The sequence below is a fragment of the Callorhinus ursinus genome, unplaced genomic scaffold (genome assembly GCF_003265705.2).
Source record: "Callorhinus ursinus isolate GAN/ISIS: 27379988/994484 unplaced genomic scaffold, GSC_fseal_2.0 scaffold65, whole genome shotgun sequence".
NCBI classification, from domain to species: domain Eukaryota; kingdom Metazoa; phylum Chordata; class Mammalia; order Carnivora; family Otariidae; genus Callorhinus; species Callorhinus ursinus.
The window spans coordinates 3,279,610-3,294,594 of record NW_027397127.1 but is presented as its reverse complement, the minus strand read 5'-3'; the positions used below and the strand labels follow the sequence as shown (position 1 = coordinate 3,294,594).

The 14,985-nt window shown below is 43.6% G+C and overlaps 2 protein-coding genes across 4 annotated transcripts in view; one reads left to right on the top strand and one right to left on the bottom strand.

Annotated features, from left to right (window-relative positions):
* The window catches only part of TRPC5 (transient receptor potential cation channel subfamily C member 5), a 255,909-nt gene that overhangs the window by 57,433 nt on the left and 183,491 nt on the right, over positions 1-14,985 (bottom strand). The gene's annotated exons all lie outside the window — the stretch shown is intronic.
* TRPC5OS (TRPC5 opposite strand) overlaps positions 1-14,985 on the top strand; it is a 57,842-nt gene that overhangs the window by 22,924 nt on the left and 19,933 nt on the right. The window contains exon 3 of one of the 3 annotated variants that reach the window (XM_073885740.1): positions 6,678-6,827. The exons of 1 other annotated variant lie outside the window; for it this stretch is intronic. The gene's annotated coding sequence lies outside the window, so the exon portion shown is untranslated. Of the gene's footprint in view, positions 1-6,677; positions 6,828-11,869; positions 12,063-14,985 lie in introns of those variants that run through there. One more of the 3 variants, XM_073885742.1, reaches the window with a different exon arrangement.

Genomic DNA, 14,985 nt, shown 5'->3' with positions numbered 1-14,985 from the left:
CTCTCTCTCTCTCTCTCTCTCTCTCTCTCTCTCTCTCTCTCTCTCACACACACACACACACACACACACACACACACTTTCACCTCATATTCTGTGTACCCACAAGGTATTTCTCTAATACTAGTCATAATAGTCACAGATTAAATGTCCATAGAAGTTCCTGTGTTTTGGATACTTTCAACAGCCCTTTATATGTATGAATCAACCCAGGAGGTGGGTACTGCATTTACATCCATTTTACAGATGAGAAAAACTGACGCCCAGAGAGGTTAAATACTAATGATAACAGCAACAATGAACATTTGAGTGCTCACTGTGTGTCAGGCACTATAGTGAGTGCTCATTTAAGAGTAGTGAGCCTGGGATACACTTCTCTGGTTAGTGACCAAGACCCCGTCTCTGACAAGACCATGGAAAATGAGGGGAAATCCCTTGGTAGGAGCAGAGGATCTGGGGGTGAAGGGCAGGCTCTTGAGAAGGAAACCAGGCTGTGAGGCAGAGAAAAAAAAAGCCAGTAGCAGTTGAGTTTTCAGTGGCTCCCCTAAGGATGGGCAGTGTGGTCAGAGGAGAAAAATGTTTCCTAACTCCCACAATCCACTCTGTTCTGTGCCATGGAGGCTGTCAGCAAGAGACAAATCAGATCAGGATAAAACAAGGCAGTCCCACATTGAGTCACCTCACTGGTGATTAGCACATGATTTTAGACTGTTGGGTATGTATAAAGTGCAGTAGATGAGACTAGGAGAAAGGTCACCTTGACCTATGTTTAACATTCAGAGCTTTGTTAAGCAGCTCAGGCCTGTTGTTCCCTGAAGTAATTGGCACTGAATTATCTTTGTGTGTTTTCTAAAAGAGAGCAGCTGATTCAAGCTGGGGGCCTTACACTGTAAACATTTCTTCCTTTAGTACACTTGGAGGAAAGGAAAATCTGAAAGGTGAGAATGAGCCCCCCCGCCCCACATCCCCCAGAGACGTCCAGGATGGGGAAGAAAACTTGAGTTCCCAACTATGGCAGGCTTTGAGCTAAGGGCCTTTCTGGGTGGTTGGAAAACGTCTACTGATCTTTCTAGAACCTTCCTTTGCTCCCTCAGTGAGTGGCTACACAATGGAATAGGCCCAACTTTCATTGCCTGAGATGTCAGTTCTTCAAAAGAGAGTCCAGTTGTGTGTAAGGGTGTATTTAAAAAGCCAGCCAGCAAAAATGATCTGAGATAGAACAAGTTTTGTTGGTTTGTTTTGTAGTTGCCAATCAAGCTGGGCTCTGGTGAGGAGAAAAATGCTCAAAAAGGAAATCAGGGGCAATACAGAATTTTCCAAAGGGGAAAATGTACAAAACACCTTCCTTCCCTGCCATTACAGTGAGCTTGCTGAGCCGTACTGTTATGAAGTGGTTCAGCTTTTTACCACAGCAGCAGAAATTTGAGATGAAGAAATATGTTTTGGTAAGTAGATTAGGCCCAGGTCATAGTTCAAAGTGGCCCTTACATTTTACATGTAGTCTCTGTCTAAAACGATTTTATATTTACTTACTCAGATCACTAATCCGTGGTGAATTTTTTTGAAAGAAGGAGATGCGGTGGTTACCCAGGGATTACTGAGATATTTTGTACTCATCTGGTTGTTGCTGCAGTTACCTGGTGCCCTTGGTACCTGAACTAGCCTGCCTATATCACTGGCAACAGAAGTTCAGACTCATAAAATAAGTCAACTGGCAGTCATACCTCTAATTTCAAGTTTGAGCTAAGGCTCACTAGCTCAAACTAACTGAAGGAAGGTGAGGTTAGATGCTGAAAACTCAGTTTTAAACACATATTTAAAAAATATAGTCTCCCATTTGCATGTATATACAGCAGTGGGAATTTGCTAAATGGGGTTTCCTGGTAGATGTTATAATTCTCCCTTGTTGGAGGTGATAGACTCTGAAAGCATCTAGTGCTGCAAAATTAAGTCCAATGCCGTGGCTTATTCTAGCCATGAGAGGGCAGCAGAGAGTGGCGGGAACGCACTTCCTACTTCCAAGAATGGTATTCTAGAAGGAAAGAGGAGCCTGTCTTGGAAAACTTCTTACCTGGGAGGGAGCAAGTGAACCAGCATGTCAGGCAATTGAAGAGGAGAGCCTGGAAACTCACTAAAGCCAAATAAGAAGTTAGTCGGGGTGTGACCAGGTCAGCTAGTGGCCCATGGACTAGAACAGGGGCAAATATATTTTCTCATTATATATGAGAGCCAAAGGGGCAACCAATTCTGATGGCATCAGTCTTCGAGAGCTGGGTGTCCTGGGCAGTTCCAAGTCTAGTGCTGGGAGGATGCTACAGGTTCACAGATTCACAGTACTTACTCCAAAGTTCTTGTGGCCAGATGTGTTTTGGAATTCTAAATTTGTTGGATTTCAGAACAATAATATGCCATCTGTACCATATATTAGGTAACACTCCCAATGAGATTTAAGGCAGCACTCATAATTAGGGTTGCCAGATTTAGCAAATAAAAATACAAGAGGTCTAGTTACATTTGAATTTCAGATCGACAGTGAATCATGTTTTAGTTAGTATAAGTATGTCCCACATATTATAAGGAGATATACTAAAACATGATTCACAGTTGATCTGAAATTCAAATGTAACGAGATGTTCTGTATTTTATCTGGAAATCCTACTATAGTCAAACACGTTAGTATCACAGCAGTGAAACCTATGGAATGCTTAGACTCAGTGGGATAAATAAAGACAATAAATTGCTTCGCATCAGTTCATCTCATGTTTTGCCACCATATGAGTTTTGATAGGAAATTTATGAAAAAAAATTTTTTTCTTGGTTTTCAGGACTTGGTAGATTTTGGAATTGTGGACTTGTAATTGTTCAGTTAATAAAAGGAAACGATGGAGAGATCTATGGTGAGATGTGTTCATGCCTGCAGTGTCTCTAGTTCTTGAGGGCCTGGGTCCTTCTTTTTTTTCAGGTCATAAAACTTGTGCAGGTATGGCAGGTCCTGAAACATTGGGGGTACAAAAGGAGACTAAGTCAGGTGCACCCAAATAGTTTTCACATTTATAAGAAGGCTTGGCTGGAGGTTTCATGACCTGCTGTGAGCAGCCCACTTTGAAATCTTCAGGATGAGATCAGAATAAAGGGAGTGGAGGAAACTTAACCCCTAGCTATAAGAAAGAACACATTTTGGAAACATACATCTTGAACTCTGTCTTTTGGCCTGTGATTTGTGGAGGAACTCAGGGTGCATCTTTGTGTTTGGGTCTTTTTGCAATTGGCGGTCGCTACCCAACTGGCCTTCCTCATAGGGTTCCCCTGACAATCAAATGGATCACGGGGGTGGGAAAGTGCTTTGAAACATTCTCAACACCAAACAAAAGGAAGATGGTGTTCCTCATACATCTTTGTTCACCTATTGGTGCAATGTAGGCCTTACACACAAAGATATTTCTAATAAGGTAGAGTGGTAGCATGGTCTCTGTAGTCAGACCTGAGGTTCAAATTCCAGCTCCACGACTTCCTGGCTGGGCGACCTTGGGCAAGTTGCTTAATCTCTCTGGCCCTCAGTTTCTCCATTTGAAAAATGAGGATTATACCAGTAACCCATGTCATAGGGTCATTCTAAAGACTAAGAGAGTTAACTCAGTGCCTCGCAATAAGGAAAGAAACATTATTATTGTCATTCTCATCATGGATTATTGTGAGAATTAGACAAAGAAGCATTTAATAAATGTTAGCTATTTTCTTTTAAAGATTTTACTTATTTGAGAGAGAGCGGGAGAGAGAGAGCACACATGCAAGCAGGGGGAGTGGCAGGCAGAGGGAGAAGCAGGCTCCCCGCTGAGCAAGGAGCCCAATGCGGGGCTCGAACCCAGGACCCTGGGATCATGACCTGAGCTGAAGGCAGATGCTTAACTGACTGAGCCACCCAGGCACCCCAAATGTTAGCTATTTTCATCATTATGGCTCTCATTATTATGAGTTGGAGAATCATTGCTTCTTGGATAGTCTCGAAGTGACTGTATGTGTGACTCGACGCAGGCCTCACCTTGACAGTACATCCAACTGGAGGGAGTACGATCCTCATCGTATAGTCAGATCCTATAAAAAAACTCTAACAAATTCCAGAGTGAAAACCTGGATTATGATGCAAGACACACTTCAGAGGAAGGGAGACAACTCGGTAGATAAAGGAGGGAATTTCTCATTGAGAATGATTGGCAAGGCAGGATTGCAGGAAGGATGGATTTTGGGGGGCTGGCTGACAAGCTGAGGTATCTCAGGGGGTTCTTTAAAACCAAGGCACAAGATTCCATAAGTATGGTTTTGGGTCCAAGCAAAAATCTTACTCCGGGTGGCTTGCGCTGGATGATTATTCAGGAGGATGGCCCGGAGAGACCATTGCAGCATGGCTCCTGGGTACTTAATGTCACCCAGGAACAGGATGTTCTGTACTCCTCTGTCCTCTTAACCACTCACACTCCTATACCCTCCCCCACCATGCACACATGTTCTCTCTCTTGTGGAGAAAGCAGGGTTACTCCAAAGCCAGTTCAGTTAACTCAGCAATGTTTCCTGAACCCCTTACTCTGTGCCAAGCCCTGTGCTGGGTCCTTGGGACACAGGCATGACTCAAGCAGCCAGAACCTCATTTCTGAAGGAAACACCTAACAAATAAAGACAAAATCATATTCCTGCCCTCCCGCGATGGGGTTCCCAGGGCCTGACAAGAGCCACAATGAAACTCGGAGACTTTCTCACTAATGACTAAAACAGGAATGTACACTCCTAAAAGAGCAAGGTTTATGGAGCTGAAGGGGAGGAGAAGTAGCTGGAATCCTGAGCGAGTACTTATTGCTGCTGAGTATCAAGACCATTGGAGCCTTGGTGGCTTGATTTTAAAGACAGCAGTACCTATCCTAACCCTTGTCCTTTTTCCTTCTGTCTAGGGACCAGCCTCAGGGTGGGCTTTTATTAATGACTTACTGAGTACTTTACTGGGTGCCGGGAACTTTGTATTTATTCATTCCTTTAATCCCGAATTCTCACAATGACTTGATGAGGGAGGTATTATCACCATTTTACAGATGAAGATATGAGATGCGGGGAGACTAAAGAACCTGTCTAGTAAGTGGTGAGAGCCAGGTCTTGAAGCCAGGTCTATCCGAGTATACCCCAGATTCTCTGACCCAGGGGTCTTCAAACTACAGCCTGGGGCCACATCCAGCTAGTTACCTGTTTGTGTACGTAAAGTTTTCCTGGGATCTGGCCATACTAATTGGTTTACGTATTATGTATGGCTGCTGTGCTACAGCGGCAGAGTTGAATAAGTACAACAGAGATCATAGGGCCATGATGCCTAAAATATTTGCTATCTGGCCCCTTACAGAAAAACTTGCTGGCCCCCGGCTCTCCCCACCCTAGTACACAGTCTCTAGTATGTAGACTTTGGAGTTAGAGCTGAGGTCAAACTTTGGCTTTGCCATTTATGAACAGCATGCCCTTGGACAAGTCCTTCTAAGTCTCTGTGTCTCAGTTTCCTTATCTGTAAAATGGGAATAATAATATTACCTATCTTCTAGGATTGTTGTGAGGATTGTTGTGAGGTGCTATGCATGGAAGGTTCTCAGCACATCTAGATGCCTGGCACATGGTAAACTCTTAAAAAATGGGAGTTAAGGGGCCCCTGGTTGGCTTGGTCGGTTAAGCATCTGCCTTCGGCTCTGGTCATGATTTTGGGGTCCTGGGATTGAGCCCCGCATTGAGCTCCCCACTCAGTGGGGAGTTTGCTTTTCCCTCTCCCTCTGCCCCTCCCCCTGCTCATGCTTGCTCTCTTTCTGTCTCTCAAATAAATCAGTAAAATCTTTTTAAAAATGGGAGTTAGATTATTTGGAGTAGTAATGAGTGAGTGACGCTTTAATATCAAATCTCTGCATTTGTTTTGTTCCTGTTCTTGATGACTTTCCTAGGGCCTTGGGTTGCTGAATAAAACACTGAAGTCTGGGACTGGAGGTAGAGATGTGTGGAGCAGCAGTGCGGGGCAGTGAACCCAGTGGTTTTGGCCTAGAGGGTGGTTGACAGCAGAGGATTTGCTCTGGAATAAGCAGTTTAATGCTTTAAGCCTGAATAAGCCTGAACCATATTATGTGACCAAAGTGAGGGGTGTGTGTGTGTGTGTGTGTGTGTGTGTGTGTGTGTGTGTGAGAAAGAGAGACAGAGAGCAAGAGAGAGCAGGAGTACACCCCCAATTCTGTGTGTATGTGTGTTTTTTTTTAATCACATTCTCAAAATCCCTTTTCCTGTGTTACACTTGAATGGACTCTGATTCCATTCTTTGAAAATTTTGCAGTTTTCTTCAAGATTCCAGTATGTGCTAACCTCCCCACTCTCCAAGTTCCTGTAGGAACTATAGAAAAAAAATGACTCTGGGGTACATTCTGTTCTCAGTTGTGCTTGGTTGGTCTCCCTGATTAGACCTCCTAACTCCTGTAGGGCAGATACCATGGCCTCTATCTCCCAGGTTCAGGAAGAAGGAGTGTGTTGTTACTATTAAACAATGAAGGGATGTGTGCGGGGTGTGTGTGTATGTGTGTGTGTGTTTCTGACTGGAGAGGTCTCTGATAGAGAAGGGAGAATGAATTTCAGAAGCAAGGTCATTGGGAGATAAGTGAAATGTTTCAATGTTTCAGTGTCCTCTTAAGCAACAGAACCAGAACGAGAACTTGGTGGAAAAAAGGCAGTAACCACACCAGGGGACCTTCTGCTGGGTGGCCACCATCTCTCAATTACCCAGATGAAAGACGTTACCTTCAAATGATAGAAATTCCCATATTTGACAGGTAAGCTGTTGGGTGATGGCCCTTCTATTTCTGAGAGCCATCTTTTCCTGATGTCTCTGTGAAGGTCAACCCTTCCCCCCCAGGGTGAGTTCCTTCATAAACAATTCACCACTTGCAAGTGTCGGAGAGGACATGGAGCCTATAGATATGTTTTGCAGAGGGAGGAAGGAATGAGCTCTCTTTCCCCTCTGGGGAAAGCACCTGCCCTTCTCCTTCGGATGTCAGTTTTCACTTCTCATAATCTATATTTGGAGTCCTATGTCCATTATTCAAATGGGATGCATATTTCCTGTCACTGATATAAACATCTTTCAAGCCAATTCTCTTTTTTCTTGCCAGTCTGGGGTGGAAGGCCGATGGCTCTTGCAAACATAATTTGGAGCAGGACCACAGACAAGTTAAGACCCAACAGCCTAAGGGAGCAAGTGGATTCTCTCTCAAACTATCTTAGCTTCTGCATACTGTAACTTCCAGGTGATTCTGTGTCAGATGAGGATCAGGGTCATAACTGGGCTATACCACCAGGGACTTCCCTGGCAATGCTTACTTGCCTTAACTGTGGTTGTCATATACTTCTCTGAAGAAATGAGATGTAAAACTGTAAGCAACAGACTAGGAATTCCTGGCTTCTCAAGGGTATGGTAGTTGGTTTGGTTTGGTTTTGCTTTTCCCTTTTACTTACAGCTCATATTATTACTGGTATCACACTGTGTAGTGATCACGCTCGAATACCCGGGAGCTTTGGTTGAATACTGGTCTTAACGATTCAGTTCGCAAGACTTCCAGATTGCTGAGATGATTACCTATGTGTGCTCAGATGTGTGTTTCAGAATGATCAATCTTGGCTGAGTGGAGGAAGAATCTGCAAAGGGGGATGGGGTTGGTGTGACAGAGTGGCTGGAGATGGGCTGATTACAAGTCTGTTGTAACTTTCCAAGTGAGAGTTAACAGGGCCTGAGTTAGAGCAATGGGAGTGGAAATGAGAGTACCATAATGGAGATATTTCGGAGGTGGAATTGACAGTATTTGGGAATGGATTGCATGAAGGGGTGGAAGGTGAAAAGGAGCTGAGGATACCTCTGCTATTACATGATACAAGGGAACAGGCAGAGGACTGGGTTTGGGACAGATACTGATGAGTTCATTTTAGGTATGGTGACTTACGGGCCGGGTTTGTCTGCTATCGAGGGAATGCCCAGAATGTGGGACTCTCACTGCTAAACCCGGGTAAGTCCTGGGCAGACCAGGACAAGTTCCTCACACTAAGTTTAGGATACGGTGGATTTGCAGACAGTGTCCAGGAGGTGGCTGGGCGTGTAGCAGGGGTGTGTAGAAAGGACATCAGAGTCAGGGGTATAGTTTGGGGAGTTGCCTGTTACAGAAGATGGGTGAGACCACAGGAGTGGGTAGGATAACTAAGGGAGAATACACGGCATGAGATTATACCTACCTCAAATCCCCTGTGGCACTCTAGATCCTTGTGAATATGAATGAATGAATCAAATAATTAACGAAGAGTAAGAGGTGAGTGAGAACGAGACAGCAGGCCACACTTTGAGGCACACCTATCCACACAGGTGGGCTGTGGAAAGAAATCCAAGGCTGAGCCATAAGAGGGCAAAAGAGAACCAGAATGGATGACAGTGTCAAAAAAGTCAAGGAGGAAGAAATTTCAAAAGGGTATGGGTTAGGAAGATTAACACTGAGGACAGGCGATTGGCTCTGGTAATTAATATGTCACTGACCACCTACCAGAGTACACTTTGTGTGGCGTCCTAGAGTCTGTGGCATCCTGAGATCAGATTATAAGATGCTGGTGAAATAAAGAGAAGAAAGGAAGTGTGGGTAGCAGAGATTCATCTTTCTCCCAATAATGAGGGGAAGGGAAAGAATAGTTTTCTCCTTTATATACCAGCTCAAGATCCAGCTCTTCTTAAATTTCCCTGAACAATTGCCACGCTCCTGTTCTCCCCCTTCTCAAAGTTGCTACAGCCCCAGGGGCTCTGTAGGAAAAACATATTAGCTATGTGTGATATACTTCTTTATTTTCTGGTAGCTTCTAGTGTGCTTGTTTGGTCTTCCTATTAAACTCTAAGCTTCCTGAGGGGCAGAGACCACAGCTTAGATCTCTCATCGTGCCCACAAGAAAAGCCTTCGAGAATATTTGCTAGTTGTTTGGATGGGAAGGATGGAAAGATTCTCTGGTTCACATTTTCTCAACTTCCACAGTATTTGCATTTTGGGCTGGATAAGTCTTTGTTCTGGGAGACTGTCCTAGGCACTGTCGTGTGTTCAGTCATATCGCTGGCCTCCACCCACTAGTTGCCAGTGGCACTTCCCTATCACCCTCTTATAGTTGTGACAACTGAAAATATTTCCAGACATTGCCAAATGTTTCCCCGTGTGTGTGTGTGTGTGTATGTGTGTTTTTGTGTGTGCATGTGTGCACAGGAATTGACTCAGCTGACACCCACTGCTTGCGAGCCTGGAGCCTAGCTTAGTTACCCCCTTGTCCTTCAGCAGGGGCAATCCAAAGCCATTTCCCATTGAGAAACGTGTGTCCAGTTCACAGCCTCCAGAAAGAGAAATGTAACCTTCCCTGGTTACTCGCTTTCAGTTCTGAGACCCTTAAACTCATTCCTTTCTCTGCCTCTCCCTGGAGTGAGTTAATGGCTCAGTACTTGCACTTAAACACAAAGTACTGAAATGATGCCAACACACTTCCCTTATGATCCTGAATATCAAAGCAGAGCCAGAGAGACATCTAATTACAGCAGCGGTTTGTAATGTTTCTACTACTGTAAGGGAAGCATTTATTAATCTGTTCACAAAGTGTAACTAGTAGTTAATAATGCTTATTCTTTTCAAAGTATCTTTCAAATATTATATTATAACTCTGTTGGTAGCCTCCTCAGAGACTGACCAGAGGGTGGGGAAATCAGAGAAAGAGAAAATGTATAAAATATAGGTACAGAACGTTTCAGTGCCCAAGCAGAGCAGAGAACCCAGGAGTCCTGGGCTCTCATTCTTTAGGTTAAACTGAAATGTCTTCCTGACATTTTTAAAAACACTTTATTTTTTTTATTTGGGAGAGAGAGAGGCAAAGGGAGAGGGAGAGAGAGAATCCCAAGCAGACTCCACGTCCAGCATGGAGCCTGACGCTGGGCTCGATCTCACAAACCTGAGATTATGACCTGAGCCTAAGTCAAGAGTCAGACGCTTAACCAACTGAGCCACCCAGGCACCCCTCTTCCTGACATTTTTATGTATCATCCCAATGGGGCCCGTGGTTCCCAAAGGACATTTCATGTGGGTTGAGCTAGACTGCGGGTGAAGATAAGAAAACCACTCTGATATCTTGCCCAGTTCTAACACCATTTTCTAGGCTTCTGAGGTTCCCTGGTTAGTGCCCTGTGAATCTTCCTACTGCTGCTCTGTGGGAAAGTCCAATAAACCAGTCAGTACATTTTTATCAAGTGCATGATAAAAACTCTTAAGACACCAAAATGTGATGTGAATAAAAGGAGTAAGGTTTCACAACTCGTAGCTCATTCTTCCTGGTTCTTAATGGAGCATGTTAATTTATTGAACTAAGAATTTTCTGTATATTCTTGGATTTTAGCCCCATGACAGCTCCATGAAATAGGTATTATTAGTATCTGGCCTCTTTTTACAGAGAAGAGAATGTTAAATCAGTGAGGTTAAATCACATGCCAAAGGCATATAGCTACAAAGTTATAGAGCTGTGATTCCAACCCATTCTATATAACTCCAAAGTCTGTGTTTTTATCTACTATGCTAATGGGATTCATTTATCTGGTCCACTTCCTGTCCTTTTTTTTTTTTTTTTTTGAAATGGGTAAGCTATTCCATTTTATGGAAGGAAGAACTGTGGACCAGAAAGTATAAATGACTTGCCCAGGATGACGTGGTGTTGGTGGTGGTGATGATAAGGGTAGGAGTGGAAGAAGCTAGAAAACACATTTTCTTCCTTTTATTGTGTGTGCTCTTTTTTCTCCTTATCACATTATTTCTAGTTTAGAAGACAAGACACCTCTCATTCTAGGAAGCAATGAAAGGACTAGAAAAAGAAGTCTGCCATTAATTGTGTGATACTGAATTTCTGAATTCTGTGGCACTGACAAACCAGATGATGGAGCCATTTTCTTTCCCAAGAATATTGGAGGTCATTAGCTATTTTTACCCTGCCAGCAGGCTTTGAGTGGGGAGCACATTGCATCCCTTCAGGATCTCCCAGGAGGATTGAAGAATATATTGAATATATATAAAATAGAGCATAGAGAATATTGAAAGAATATACTACACACCTTGACCAAGGAGCTGGGCTAGAGAATCTAGCTGCCACAAAAGGAGAGGTTTTCTATAGCATTATGAAGTTGCTTCTGAGTCACTTTGAGGAGCGAGAGGGAGGAGAAATGCAGAACCAGTTGGCATCTTCCAGGATTTAACTGAGTAACGGTTCCAAGTCTGGAATAACCTTGGGAAATCCTTGACCTTGAAGAAGGTTGGCTTCCTATTGTCAGCTGGAATTCCCCTGACCACCCCTGTGCAATGAACTCCCTCCCATCATTGGGTCAAGGTGAATAAATCAGAGGGATGGGGCTAGTCTCTTGTTTCTAAGAGACTTAATTTTATTTTTGTTTGATATAGATAGCATATTTACATGCAAGAATAATCCATTTTGTTGGCAGAATGCGGGCTATTAAGCATTACCATTTCTAACAACCCCAGGGATTACTGTAAATCCCTCAGATTTTTGTTACATTCAGTAGTCACAGGCCTTCTGGTTATTCCTACCCTTTCTCAGTAACTTACTAGGAACAAATCTTCATGAAGTATCCTTTTTCATTTGTTTGCCTTTTTTCCCACAAAAGTCCTCATAGCCCAGAGGTTTTATACAATTGTAACCATCCTTTTATTTTCAGCCATTGTCCATGCCACACCCCTTGAGGCTTATCACCAGATTTTCACTCCTCCCTTCCCATCAAAACCATATCCCTGCCCCATCATCCAGAAGCAGGCAGAACTGAAGAAGGACTGAGCTGGTGATGAGTGGCTTTAGTAGAGGAATCTGAAGATCCTTAAAGCTCTTTCCTTCATTTACTGAGATTTCTGTGGTCAGACATCAGTCCTGGAGTGTGGTGGCCCTGGAAAGCCCTTTGGCTCAGAGTCCGTCAGTTCTGGGTTGGAATCCTATCTGCTGCTTGCAGCCAGGTGATCTTTAGCAATTCTCTGTTGCCATCTTTTTAAAGTGAGGATGATATTCATTTGTTGCCATTTGTTTTTCTGACCACCTGGCCATTTACCCCCAAATTCCTACACCTATTCTTTCATTTTGAGCTGTGCCCATTGCTTTTGACTTTGTGATTTGGTAGATTATTTTATTTAAAAAAAATTGTTTTAAAGATTTTATCTATTTGACAGAGAAAGAGAGAGCACAAGTAGGCAGAGCAGGAGGCAGAGGGAGAGGGAGAAGCAGACTCCCCGATGAACAGGGAGCTGGACATGGGGCTCGATCTCAGGACCCTGGGATCATGACCTGAGCCGAAGGCAGACACTTAACCGACTGAGCCACCCAGGCGTCCCTATAGATTGTTTTAATTTAGCCTTCAACTAATGGCTGTAAGACCCGCCCTTGGTTTTGTTTGTAGAATGAAAACCTCACGAGGGCCAGAGCTGTGGTTATTTGTGCTTACCATCATATTCCCAGGCCCTAGGATGATATTTGGCACATAGCAAGTGATCAATACATTTTTATGGGATGAATGAATGAATGAATACACAGATTTCCTGATCCTAGTGCCCAGATCAGTCCCTTTGACCTACTACTACACACAGCCTAATGTGAGGAGTGGTTCTATATTACAAGAATAGGCCCTATTCAGGTACTATCCTGTGAGGAGGGCTACGTGCCCTCTTTGTCCTGGAGAGTACCCGCAAATTTCAGTTAGTTCATTCAGGGCTGATCCTGAGTCATCCTGTACTTGAAGGGGTTAATAGGACTGTACAGGCTTATTTAAGTTGATAAGGATGACAAAAATGATTAGTGGAGCCAAAGTGAACAAATGCTCGAGTTCAGCCTTATGAGACTTATACTCTTTTTACTGCAATTGTAGTATGTTAGCTATCTTCCTCCTCCTCCTCCTCCTCCTTCTTCTTCTTCCTTTTTTCTTCTTTCTTCTTTCTTGTAGAGAGAGAGAGAGAGAGAGCAGGAGTGGGGGACAGGCAGCCAATGTGGGGCTCAATCTCACAACACTGCTACCATGACCTGAACTGAAATCAAGAGTGGGACGCTTAACTGACTGAGCCACCCAGGTGCCCTGCTATCTTTCTTTTTAATTCCCAGTTGTACATTATGGGCAGAAGCTGTAGCTGTATCTCCTGTCCTTGGGGAAGCCTTTCTTCTATATCTGTTACAAACTTTTTACAAAATGTAGGTGTCCTGGAAGCAGTTGTACGACCATCTTGACTGAATGAAAAGATTTATTTCTGGGTGGAGTGTTACCTAAAAGAGTTTCGCCTGGTTTCTTGGGGGTTATCAATTCAGTGGTTGCTTCCTGTGTGACACTATAAATCTGGCTGCAGTGAGGCCAGGAGTAGCTTATTTCCTGTTGCAGTTGGGTAAGGTGGGATTATGTCCGTTCCTTTTTATGACCCAGAGGGCAGCCTGAAACTGCAGGATAACTGAGGTAATGGCAGATGTAAACTAGGGGAGGTGAGGGCTGAAAGGAGTTTTTGATTGAGGTTAATCTTAGTAAAGAATCCTTAGGCGTGTACAGTCCTATTAGCTGTAGTTTAGCCAAGGCCTAAGCAGTGGTTAATTAAAGCAAATCCAGGGCCTCTGCAGGAGCACAGTCTAGATAAGGCCTAGCTGGGGCTTGAACCCAATTAAGCCATGGTCCTGGCATAGTTAGGCCTAACCAGGGCACAGCCAGGTTCAAAGCCTAGTTAAGGCCTAGTCAGCCCTGTTGAGGGCTAGTCAGCCCAGTTAAGATATAACCAGAGCCTAAGCCTACTTATGGCTTAGTTGTCCAGTTAAAGTCTAGATAACTCAGTTAAGGTCCTGCCAGGGCCTAAACATAGTTAAGGTCTAGTCAGAGTCTGGTTAAGACATAGCCAGGGCCTAAATGTAGTTAACTACTAGTCAGAGTATAGTTAGACTTAGCCAGAGCATGTTTAGGACCTATCAGAGTCTTCTTAAGGTTCAGCCAGGTTCTAAGCCTAGGGTATGTTTAGTCAGAGACCATTTAGGGCCAAAATTTACTTAAGTTTTAGTCAGAAACTACTTGAGGTAGATCCAGGACCTAAGGTTATTAAAGCCTGGTCAGAGCCTGATTAAGCCCTAGCCAGAGTCTTGTTAAGGTATAGCCAAGGTCTAAGCTGAAATAAAAGCTAACCGATAGGGTTAAGATCCCATCAGAGTATGATAAGGATTAGTCATGGCCTAAGCCTAGTTTATGTCTAGTCAGAGACCAGTTAGGGCCAAAACCTACTTAAGTTTTAGTCAGAAACTACTTGAGGTAGATGCATGGCCTACACTTACTAAAGCCTAGTCTGAGCCCATTTAAGGCCTAGCCAGAGTCTTGTTAAAATATATCAGGGCCTATGCCTAGTTAAAAGCTAACCAACATGGTAAATATCTCATCAGAGTATATTAAGGAATAGCTAGGTCCTAAGCCTAGTTTATGTTTAATCAGAGAACAGTTAGGGCCAAAATCTACTTAAGTTTCAGTCAAAAACTATTGAGGTAGGTCCAGGACCTAAGCTTATTAAATTCTAGTCAGAGCCTGGTTAAGGCCTGGCCAGTATCTTGTTAAGGTATGGCTAGGGCCTAGTCTAGTTAAAAGCTAACCAACATGGTTTAGATCTCATCAGGGTATGATAAGGACTAGCGATGGCCTAAGCCTAGTTTATGTCTAGTCAGAGACCAGCTAGAGCCAAACTCTATTTAAGTTTTAGTCAGAAACTGCTTGAGGTAGATCCAGGGCCTAAGCTTATTCAAACCTAGTCAGAACCTAGTTAAGGCCTAGCCAGAGTCTTGTTAAGGTATTCCCAGAACCTAAACCTAGTTTAAAGCTAGCCAGGCCACTTGAGGCTTAACTAGGGCTAAAGCCTAATTCAGGCCTAGTCAGAGCCT